Source organism: Sus scrofa, chromosome X (assembly GCF_000003025.6).
Source record: "Sus scrofa isolate TJ Tabasco breed Duroc chromosome X, Sscrofa11.1, whole genome shotgun sequence".
Taxonomy (NCBI): domain Eukaryota; kingdom Metazoa; phylum Chordata; class Mammalia; order Artiodactyla; family Suidae; genus Sus; species Sus scrofa.
In genome coordinates, this window is record NC_010461.5 from 101,330,205 (window position 1) to 101,342,803 (window position 12,599).

The following is a 12,599-nucleotide window of genomic DNA, read 5'->3' on the forward strand; positions in this document are numbered from 1 at the left end:
ATTAAAAAACTTTACAATAGTGATTTTCCTAATTTGTTTAATAGTTATGTAGAATTCTAGTGCATGGATTACTATAATTTAGTTAACCGGCCCCCTATACTTGGTTTGTGGTTTTTGGGGGGGGGGGTTGGCCACGACCATGGCATGTGAAAGCTCCCTGGCCGCGAACTGAACCCACACCACGGCAGCAATCTGAGCTGCCCCAGTGACAAATGCCAGATCCTTAACCCAGTAAGCCACCAGGCAACTCCTATACCTGGTGTTTTTCATCAATTTTTCATCTTTACAAATAATTCTACAATGATCATTACCATATATCCACCTGTAAATATTTCTACATGATAGAGTCACCAAATTGCAGCTGCTAGGTGGAAGAGTCAGCACTTCCAAAAAGAATTTATAAATACATAGTGTTTATAGATGTACAAAATGCTCTCCAATAATATTGCCCAATATAGAATCCCACCAAACTGTTAAAAGAGGGCTATTTTTCTACACCCTCGCCAACCATAGAAATTGTCAATATTTTAAATCTTTACCAATCTGGTAGGTCAGATGAAATATTTTGATTTGGAGTTTTTGAATATTAATGAGGCTAAGTATCTTATAAACCATTTCTTTATTTTCATAGCCTTTGCCCATTTATTTAATGTGTTGTTGGTCTTAGTGACTTGTAAGAATCCTTTTTTTTTTGTATAAATAAAAGTCTTGTCTGTCGTGTGTTACAAATATTTCTTCTCAATTTGCTTTTTTATCTTTATTTATGGTGTTTATTCTTTGGAGGTTTTTAAATTTTTTATGTAGTGAAATTTACATCTTTTTGCCCTTAGACCTTCCTGGTTTTGTGCCATGCTTACAAAAGCCTCACCCGCTTTTTTTTTTTTTTTTTCTTGTACTACTTTTATGATTCTGTTATATCTTTGATACATTTTAATGTATTTTAGAATAGGGAATGAAGTAGTACATCATCCTTATTTCTAACTGGCTAGATAGTTTTCCAGACACATTTATTGGAAAATGTTATCTTTTCTTTAGTGATTCTAAAATGCTACTTTTACCAAAATCTAAATTGTCGTTTGTTTATTTCCAAACCTTCTATTACTTACTATTTTAATTACCACACCATGCTTTTAAAATTATTGTCACTGTATAATTCTTTTAATATCTAGTAGGTCTAGACTTCTCTCTGTTAAATTTTTTATAAATCTCCTAGATACCCTTGAATATTTTTACTTAGATGAAGCTTTAATATCATTTTTTTTCCAACTATCCATAAAATACTGAAGTAGGAGGAGAGGGGGCAGGGCACAATCTTTAAAAAAATGGCATAGCCTTGGGAATTCCCATTGTGGCTCAGCAGGTTAAGAACCCAACAGTGTCTGTGAGGATGTGGGTTCAATCCCTGGCCCCACTCGGTGGGTTAAGGATCTGGCATTGCCAAAAGCTGTGGCATAGGTCGCAGATGTGGCTCAGATCCAGCATTGCTGTGGCTATAGCCTAGGCCGGCAGCTGCAGCAGCTCCAGTTCAACCTCTACCCTGGAAACTTCTATATGCCTCAAATGCATACTTAAAAAGAAAAAAAAAATGACATAGCCATTGAGGATATGACAAAAACTGGTTAGAACGAACTAGGTCCCAGATGGTGGAGGATTCAAATTCCAGCAGACTTTGAGCCTCATTATAAGTTCATTGTAATACATTAGCATGCTAAACGGCATACTCACAGGTGCCATGACAGTTCCGAGGCCTACCATAAAAAGCCAAAATGTAGGCAGAGGCCCAATTCCTGGAAGTCACTGCCCCCACCATAGGTGGAATAATCCTCCTACTCACTAGCCTATGAAATTACCCACCTCATAAAACCCACCACTCCATATTTCACACCCCATCTCTCACTTTTTGAGAATGACTTCTGTCTATGGAATGTGTATCTCCCAGGCCGCTCTGAGATGGCCCACACTCAGTCTCTCTCAATGAATCTATTTCTTCCCTATCACTTTGCCTCTTGTTGAATTCCTTCTGTGCTAAGACATAAAGAACCTGAACTTCAGTAAGTCCTGAGACCAGGTGCATAATTTTAATTTTAAAAACAATGGATTCAAGTCCCAATCTGAGTTAATGCAGTTTCAGCACTATGGGATTTAAAAATCAGAATTGCTATAAATTTTTTAAACAAAATAGGAGTTAATTAATACCTTTTCAAAATTCAAAATTCTTTTTTTTTAATGGCCACACCCTCAACACATGGAAGTTCCTGGTCCAGAGAGTGAATCAAAGCCCCAGCTGTGGCAATGCCAGATCCTTAATCCATTGCCCTGGGCCAGGGATCAAACCCACACCTCCACAGCGACCCAAGATAATGCAGTCAGATTCTTAATCCACTGGGCCATAGGGGGACCTCTACAAAATTCAATCCTTTGACTTCTTTCTAGAAACAATTTCATTTCTTTTATATAGGTTTTACATAATTTCTTCATTAACATAGTATTTATTTGGCACCTATAATATGTCTAAGATGTTGGACATAAAAAATAAATTTTAGGAGTTCCCATCATGGCTCAGGGGTTAACGAACCTGACTAGCATCCATGAGGATGCAGGTTTGATCCCTGGCCTTGCTCAGTGGGTTAAGGATCCAGCGTTGCTGTGAGCTGTGGTGTAGGTCACAGACGCGGCTCAGATTCCCTGTTGCTGTGGCTGTGCCGTAGGCTGGTGGCTTCAGCTCCGATTGGACCCCTAGTCTGGGAAGCTCCATATGCTGAGGGTATGGCCCTAAAAAGACAAAAAAACAAAAAACAAAAACAAACAAACATATGACAGTTGGTGGCAAGTGCTGAAAGAAAATAAAGCTGGATAGGAGGACAGAGACTAAAGGGAGAGGTGGGCTATTTTATATAGGGTAGTCAGTGAGAGCCTTTCTGAGAGGTGAAACTTGAGCAGAAACAAGGAGGTGAATAAACCAGCCATGTGACTATCAGGGTAAAGAGCATTACATGCAGTAAGTACAAAGCCCTAAGGCTCAAGAATGATTGGATTGTTAGAGGAAGCTAATGTGACTGAAGTGCAGGAGATAAGATCTGAGTGGTAACCAGGGGCCAGGTTATGCAAGTCCTTGTAGGTAATGGGAAGGACTTTGACGTTTTTTTCTGAGTGGGCTTCAAAGCCACTGGGAGATTTTAAATGAAGAAGGGTCATGTCTGATTTATTCTTTAAAGGATCACTTTCATTTCTATGAGGGGGCAAAGGTGGAAACAGGGAGACCAGTTAAGTCCAGGAGATGGACAATGGTAACTGTACCAGAGGAGTAGTGGTGATGATACTGCATAGTCAGAACATAAGAAATGAACCGGGGCCTCTTCTATTCAGAGGCATTTGCCATTGTAGAGGTTCTTCTTAAGTTAGGGGGCAGATAAGACAATGAGCTAGTGAACTGAAGCTACCAGGTCTCTCCCCACCCCCACCCCCGCCTCCCCCACCCCCACTGCCTCTCGCAGGCACCTGAGAGCATGCATGAGCATGTGCGTGTGCACACACACACACAGCACACCACTAGGATCCCAAGCAGGTTTTCCTCCAGGGGTCATTTGCCCACCCCAGGAAATAGCGAATAAGGGAAGTGTGCTTATTGATGAACACTGGGAACTGAAGAGTTAGAGCTGAATTGGAGCTGAGTACCAACGAAAGGGAGACTCCTAGTGCAACATATACCCTGTTCTGCAGCAGGAACTCATGCTGAAAAAGGGGAAACAAAAAAATCCTTAGGCTTTGGTTCCAGACTGCTAATGCCTTCAGGTGAGTCACGACTGAGGTGAAATCTGAAAGAGGTGAGAAACCCAGAGAGGTTAGCAAAGCATGCAGGGACGTTTTTATCTGAAGGGTGTCTGCCTATGGCAAAGAGGGACCTGAGAAGCTGAGCTGCTCTTTTGGTGGCCTCATAGAGCTAGGGGCACAAAAGTTGGAATCTGAGGTAAACCATTCCCTGCTTTGGGCTTGGAAACTAGAGAAGTACACTCTAGGAGGAAGGATGAACCAGAAATAATCTGTCTTCATGAGGTCTACATTTTGACTTTGTTATTTGAATGGCTCAGAAAATGTCAAGGATTAAACTTGGATTAAGGTAATCCCATACTCTTTGTTTCCCCAGGTACCTGGAAAGGAGCAAAGGAGGCTTTTCCAGGAAAAAATAATATTATTCCAGATCTCAAATTGTTTCCATAAATAATTCTTCAAATATGACAACCAACACACAATTAAAAATAACCAGATACACAGTGAGGAACAACACAGGATAAGTAAGAACCATCAGAAACAACAGGCAATAGAAACAGACTCACTAGGGTGCCAGATACTGATAAAAGCCTTATTTAAATATTTCTCAAGGAACTATACAAGTGACAGTACAGATTTGAAAACAAATCAACTAGAAATTATAGAAGTGGGAGTTCTGGCTGTGGCACAGTTAGTTAAGCACACACAGCTGTGTCTCGGATTCAGTCCCTGGTCTAGGGAACTTCCATATGCCATGGACACAGCCAAAAGAGAAAAAAAAAAAGTATATTATAGAAGTGAAAAATATAACCAAAATTAAGATCTCAGTATATATGTTTCAGAGCAGTTTAAACACAGATAAAAATAGAATCAATTAACCATAAGAGAAAAACCAAAAGAAAATTGTTCAAATAAATTTTTTTTCTCAACTGCAGACAAGGTAGCCAGAAGATAATGGAAAGTGATCTACAAGGTACTAAAAGAAAGTAATTGCCAATTTAGTTATGCCAACGCTATGTAGGTGAAAATATCTTTCAAAATTGAAGCGGAATACAGGAAACACAAAAAAGAGCGAAGCAGCTTTATTCATAACTGCCAAAATTCGGAAGCAAAAAAAAAAAAGATATTATTCAAGAAATGAATGGGCAAATAAACTGTGGTACATACAAGACAATGAGATATTTTTCAGTACTAAAAAGAAATGAGCTATTAAGCCATTGAAAAAAGACAGCGGAAAACTTAAATGCATATTCAGTGAAAGTGAAGAATGGAGTTCCTGTCATGGCTCAACAGAAATGAATTTGACTAGTATCCATGAGGACCCAGGTTTGATCCTTGGCCTCATTCAGTGGGTTAAGGATCTGGCGTTGCCTGTGAGCTGTGGTATAGGCCAAAGACACGGCTCGGATCTAATGTTGCTGTGTCTGTGGCATAGGCCAGCAGCTGCAGCTCCTATTTGACCCCTAGCCTGGGAACTTTCATAATCTGTGGGTGCGTCCCTAAAAAAAAAGCAAAAAATAAATAAATAAATAAAATGAAGCTATTTTCAGACCATCAGAATCTGAGAGAATTTACTACCAGCACATACAAGGAAATTTAAAACACTGTTCTTCAAGCAAAAGGGAAATGATTCCAGATAGAACCTCAGAAATATATAGCAAGGAATGAAGAACCAAAAAAGCGGTAGATATATGGTACCCAGTAAACACTGGATAAAATAACAATAACAAGGTCTTGTGAAATTTATACATATGTAGCACTAAAATAAATGACAACATAGTTTCAATTTTGTTAGATAAAAAGTTTTAGAGATCTGCTGCACAACAGTGTAATTATAATTACTATTACTGAACTCTACATGTAAAAATGGTTGAGGGTAAATTTAATGCTATGAGGTTTTTTTTTACTACAATAAAAAAATTAATGACAACGATAGCACATAAGTTAATGACAACGATAATACCTTAGGACAGTTAAATGGATTTAACTGTCCTAAGGTATTTGCATTGTCTGGGAGAAGGAAAAAGGTAAATTTTTTGTTTTGTTTTGTTTTGCTTTGCTTTTTAGGACCGCATCTGCGGCATATGGAAGTTCCTGGGCTAGGGGGCCAATCAGAGTTGCAGCCACCAGCCAGCCTAAACCACAGCCACAGGAACTAGTGACCTACACCATCGCTCGCAGCAACGCCGCAGCAACGCTGGATCCTTAATCCACTGATCCATGCCAGGGATCAAACCCAAATCCTCATGGTTCTTAGTAGGGATCATTAACTGCTGAGCTACGAAGGGAACTCTAAGAGAAAGGTAAAGATTAATATTAGACTTTGGTAAATCACGATGCATATTGTAATCTCTAAGGGAATCACCAAAGGTTGTTTTTGGTTTTTGGCGGGGGTTGGGGGTTTGGTTTTTCTTGTTGTTTTTTTGTTTTGTTTTGCTTTTTTGGTTTTTAGGCATACGGAAGTTCCCAGGCTGGGGGTCAAATCAGAGCTGCACTGCTGGTCTACACCACAGCTCACAGCAAGGCTGGATCCTCAACCCACCAAGTGAGGCCAGGGATCGAACCCACATCCTCATCGATACCGCCAGGTTTGTTACTGCTGAGCCACAAAAGTAATTCCCAAAGTTTTTTCTTTGTTTTTCAAATGGAGTAACTTCCAAACGAATGGGAGTGAGAAGTGAGTGATTTTTCTGTAACTAACCCTAAAGAGGAAAAACCGTAAAAAGGAACACAGAAGGGAGGAGTTCCCGTCGTGGCTCAGCGGTTAACAAACCAGACCTGCATCCATGAGGACAAGGGTTCGATCTCTGGCCTTGCTCAGTGGGTTAAGGGTCAGGCGTTGCCGTGCACTGTGATGTAGGTCACAGACACAGTTCGGATCTGATGTTGCTGTGGCCCTGATGTAGGCCAGTGGCTGCAGCTCCAGTTGGACCCCTAGCCTGGGAACTTTCATAGGCCTTGGGTGTGACCTTAAAAAAAAAAAAAAAAAAAAAGGAACACAGAAGAAGTGGTATAAAGAGACAGTACATTAAAAAGCTTAATTTGTGCACATTAAATTACATTAAATGCAAACTGACTATCTCAGTTACAAATAAAGATTGCTAGACTGAATTAACATGCACACACTATATGCTTAAACAAGAGACACATCTATTAGAAAAGCATATACAAAGGATGAAAATTTCAAAATTTGGAGAGGCGTACCCAACGTGGTTCAGTGGAAACGAATCTGACTATCATCAGTGAGGATGCAGGTTCGATCCCTGGCCTAACTCAGTGGGTTAAGGATCTGGCATTGCTGGCACAGGCTGATTAGACCCCTAGCCTGGGAACCTCCATATGCCATGGGTGCAGCCCTAAAAAGGACAAAAGACAAAAAAATAAATAAATAATTAAACCAATGGGATTTAAACTTAAAAGTTTCTGCACAGCAAAGGAAACCCTAAACAAAGCGAAAAGACAGAGCACAGAATGGGAGAAAATATTTGCAAATGAAGTGACTGACAAGGCATTAATCTCCAAAATTTATAAACGCCTTCTGTAGCTCAATACCAAAAAAAAAACAAACAACCCCATCAAAAAATGGGCAGAAGATCTAAACAGACAATTCTCCAAAGAAGACATAGGGATGGCCAAAAAACACATGAAAAGATGTTCAACATCACTAATTATTAGAGAAATGCAAATCAAAACCACTATGAGCTACCACCTTACACTGGCCAGAATGGCCATCCTCAAAAAGTCTACAAACAGGATTTCCCATCGTGGCTCAGTGGTTAACTAATCCAACTAGGAACCATGAGGTTGCAGGTTCCATCCCTGGCCTTGGCAGTGGGTTAAGGATCTGGCGTTGCTGTGAGCTGTGGTGTAGGTTGCAGACTTGGCTTGGATCCGGTAGCATTGCTGTGGCTCTGGAGTAGGCCGGCGGCTACAGCTCTGATTAGACCCCTAGACTGGGAACCTCCATATGCTGAAGAAGCAGCCCTAGAAATGGCAAAAAGACAACAATAACAAAATAAAGTCTACAAACAATAAATGCTGGAAAGGGTGTGGAGAAAAGGGAACCCTATTACACTGTTGGTAGGAATGTAATTTGGTGCAACCACTGTGGAAAACAGTATGGAGATTCCTCAGAAAACTAAAAATAGATTTACCATTTGATCCAGCAATCCCACTCCTGGCCACCTATCCAGAGAAAACCATGACTCGAAAAGATACATGTACTCCAATGTTCATTGCAGCCCTATATACAATAGCCAAGACATGGAAATAACCTAAATGTCCATCCACAGAGGAGTGGATAAAGAAGATGTGGTACATATATACAAAGGAATATTACTCAGCCATTAAAAGGAAAGAAATAACGGTGTTTGCAGCAACATGGATGCACCTGGAAATTATCACACTAAGTGAAGTTAGACAGTGAGACACCAACATCATATGGTATCACTTACATGTGGAATCTAAAAAAAGGATACAATGAACTTCTTTGCAGAACAGATACTGACTCACAGACTTTGAAAAACTTACAGGGTTTCCAAATGAGACAGGCTGGGGGGGTGGGGGGATGCACTGGGGATTTGGGATGAAAATACTGTAAAATCCAGATGTGATGATTATCATACAATTATAAATGTAATGAAATTCATTTAAAAATAAAAATAAGAAAAATTAAAAATAAAAAATAAAAATATTAAAGTTGTAGTCATCCCATTCACCAGAAAAATATAACAATTCTAAATATTTGTGAACTCAATAATACAAAAAAAAATTGACAGAACTACAAGGAGAAACAGACTAGCTAATTACACAGGACAATGTTAGCATACCTCTCTCAGTAATTGATTAAACAGGTAGACAACAACAATTTTGTAAGGACATAAAATATTTGAACAACAGTGTAGAAACTTGACCATGTTTCTTTTTCTTTTTTTTTCTTTTTCGCTTTTTAAAGCCTCACCGTAGCATATGGAGGTTCCCAGGTTAGGGGTTGAATCAGAGCTACAGCTGCCAGCCTACACCACAGCCACAGCAATGCTGGGATTTGAGCCGCATCTGCAACCTACACCACAGCTCAGGGCAACGCGGGATCCTTAATCCACTGAATGAGGCCAGGGATCGAACCTGCAACCTCCACTTTGCCACAACGGGAATTCCAACCATGTTTCTTTCTAAGCTTGTATATTAACCATGTATACGACACTGTACCAAACAACTACAGAATATATTTTTTCTAGCATTCATGGGACATTTACAAATATAAACAAATCTCAACAAATTTCAAAGGATTGAAATTATACAGATTATATTCTATGTATCATGTTCTCAGATCTCAGTGAAATTGTGCTAGAAGTCAATAACAAATATATTGCTAGGAAATGCCCGTAAATTTTAGAACATGCTTCTAAAAAGCTATGGGACAAAGAAGCAATTATAATGGGAATTACAAAATATTTCAAACTGACATATCAAAAACACTAAATATTAACACTTGTGGGATGCAATAATTAAAGGAAAATTTGGGGGGGTTGTCTTTTTTGTCTTTTCCAGGGCCACACCTAAGGCATATGGTTGTTCCCAGGCTAGGGGTTAAATCGGAGCTACATCTGCCGGCCTATACCACAGCCACAGCAACACCAGATCCTTAACCCACTGAGTGAGGCCAGGGATCGAACCCGAAACCTCATGGTTCCTAGTTGGATTTGTTAACCACTGAGCCACGACGGGAACTCTGGAAAATTTGCTCTAAATTTATATATTAGGGGAATTTCCTGGTGGCACAGCTTGTTAAGGAGCTGGTGTTGTCACTGTTGGGGCTGAGATTCCTACTGTGGTGTGGGTTCAATCCCTTGCCCCATGCTGTGGGTGTGGCAAACAAAAAGATACCTATTTTAAAAAAAAATTTTTTTTGTCTCTTTGCCTTTTCTAGGGCCACTTTCCATGGCATATGGAGGTTCCCAGGCTAGGGGTCTAATCGGAGCTGTAGCCACCAGCCTACACCACAGCCACAGCAACACCAGATCCTTAACCCACTGAGTAAGGCCAGGGATCGAACTTACAACCTCATGGTTCCTAGTCGAATTCGTTAACCACTGAGCCACAAAGGGAACTCCATAGATCTTTTTTTTTTTTTTTTTGACTTTTTTTTTGCTATTTCTTGGGCCGCTCCCGCAGCATATGAAGGTTCCCAGGCTAGGGGTCGAATTGGAGCTGTAGCCACCGGTCTACGCCAGAGCCACAGCAACGCGGGATCCGAGCCGCGTCTGCAACCTACACCACAGCTCACCGCAACGCCGGATCATTAACCCACTGAGCAAGGGCAAGGACCGAACCCGCAACCTCATGGTTCCTAGTCGGATTCGTTAACCACTGCGCCACGACGGGAACTCCCATAGATCTTTTATTTCTTAATGTTGCTTTCTGCCCAGCATAATGTTGAGTAGAAATAGTAATAGCAGGAGTGGATAGATCCAGTGTTGTTACTGCAGTGGCTTTGGGTCACTGCTATGACACAGGTTTAGTCCCTGGTCTGGGAATTTCCACATGCCACAGGTATAGCCAAAAAAAAAAAAAAAAAAGAAAGAAAAGAAAGAAAAAAAGAAATAGTGATCACAGATATCATTGTCTGATTCCTGATACGTAGAGAGGAAACTTTCAATATTCTCCTTTAAGTATGATGCTTGTTACAGGTATTTTTTTAAGATTAAAGGAGTTCCCGTCGTGGCGCAGTGGTTAACAAATCTGACTAGGAACCATGAGGTTGCGGGTTCGGTCCCTGCCCTTGCTCAGTGGGTTAACGATCCGGCGTTGCCGTGAGCTGTGGTGTAGGTTGCAGACGCGGCTCGGATCCCGCATTGCTGTGGCTCTGGCGTAGGCCGGTGGCTACAGCTCCGATTCAACCCCTAGCCTGGGAACCTCCATATGCCGCGGGAGCGGCCCAAGAAATAGCAACAACAACAACAACAACAAAAAGACAAAAGACAAAAAAAAAAAAAAAAAAAAAAAGATTAAAGAAGTTGCATTCTATTACTTCATAAGATTAAAGAAGTTCCATTTTACTACTGTTTGCTTACAGTTTTTCTTTTCTTTTTTTTTTAAGGGCCACACTGGCAGCATATGGAAATTCCCAGGCTCCCGCGGCCCAAGAAATGGCAAAAAAAAGAAAGAAAGAAAGAAAGAAAGAAAAGATTTAAATACTAGAACAAAAAATTAAAACTGTCGTTATTTTCCTTCATCTTTTTAGGGATGCACCTGCAGCAAATGGAGGTTCCCAGGCTAGGGGTCGAATCAGAGCCACAACCGCCAGCCTATACCACAGCCACAGGAATGCCAGAACTGAGCGGTATCTGCAACCCACACCACAGCTTTTTGCAATGTTGGATCCTTTAACCTGCTGAGTGAGGCCAGGGTTTGAACCCATCTCATGCATACTAGTCGGGTTCTTAACCCTCTGAGCCACAATGGAAACTTCAAAACTGTCATTATTTTCAAATGATATGTTCATGTACATAGAAGATCAAAAGGAAAATACAGCAAATTACTATAATTAGAGAGTTTAGCAAAGTTTCTGGATATAAAATGAGTATGAAAAAAATAAGTTACACAGCCAAGAAGTATGAAGGAACCATGAAGCATGACCACCCTCAATGTGCAGGCCCAGAGGCTGCTGGCCCAAAGCAGGCCCTGCTAGTCCTCCTTTGAGTCCTTCATCTGGACCCTCATCATCCTGTGTGCCTCCCAGTCCATGATCGTCTCCTCCATCTCCATCTGTGATGACCACTGGCTCCTGGCTGAGGACTGCCAATTCAGGCTGTGGCACTTCTGCATGGCCTCCAACCAGACTGCACCACACCACCTCAGAAACCTGAATCAGGCCCAAGTGCCTGAGCTGGCCTGGGGCCTGGCCCTGGCCCGCAGCATGGCCACCTTGGCTGTGGCGGTCACCATCTTTGGCCTAGTGCTCCTCATGGTGTCCCAGGTGTATGAAGACCTTCACTCATGTCACAAGTGGGCCATGGGCTCTGTTCTCCTCCTTGTCTCTTTCATCCTCACATTCGGGGGGCTCCTGAGCCTCCTGATCCTTCTGAGGAACAGGTCACGTTCATCGGCCTCACCCTGATCTTCTGGAGACAGTTCACTGCCTCTGTCCTCTTCATCCCCAATGCCATCAGTGGCTTCCACTTCAACAGCCTCACCCATCTAAACAGCCTCACCCATCCCTTGGGCCACCCTACAAAATTTAGGCCCCCTTCTGAGGACATCAAGTTCTACCATAAACTGTGGTCAAGGTGGGACTCTTCTAACATGTGACCTTGAAATTGCCACCTCTTAATCTTTGGGTGGTCAGGTCAGTAGCCCAGGGGGCTTTGCAGCTGGTCTGCAACCCAGAGACCATTGGGCACCTCAGTGCTACCAGCTGTACCTGCTCAACCAAGTTAGTAGGATGATTATTTTACAAGAAGAAAAATATTTTAAAATTTAAAAAAAGTTACAGAAGTACTATAGGAGTGAATCTTTGTGACCTTGAGTTAGACCATGGTTTCACAGATACCACATCAAAAGCACAAATGACAAATGAAATAATCAAAATTTAAAAATTTTGTGCAACATAAGTCACCACCAACAAAGCGAAAAGACAACCCACAGAATGGGTAAATATATATGTATACACACTGGCTACACCTGCGGCATACAAAAGTTCACAGGCCAGGGATCAAACCCGCACCAAAGCAGTGAGCCAAGCCACTGCAGTGACAATGCTGGATCCTTAACCTGCTGTGCCACAAGGGAACTCCTGAAAGTATTTTCAAATTATATGTCTAACAAGGGGC

General features: G+C 41.3%; 1 pseudogene; it reads left to right on the forward strand.

Moving 5' to 3' along the window:
* Nucleotides 11,402-12,078, forward strand: LOC100520597 (annotated as a pseudogene).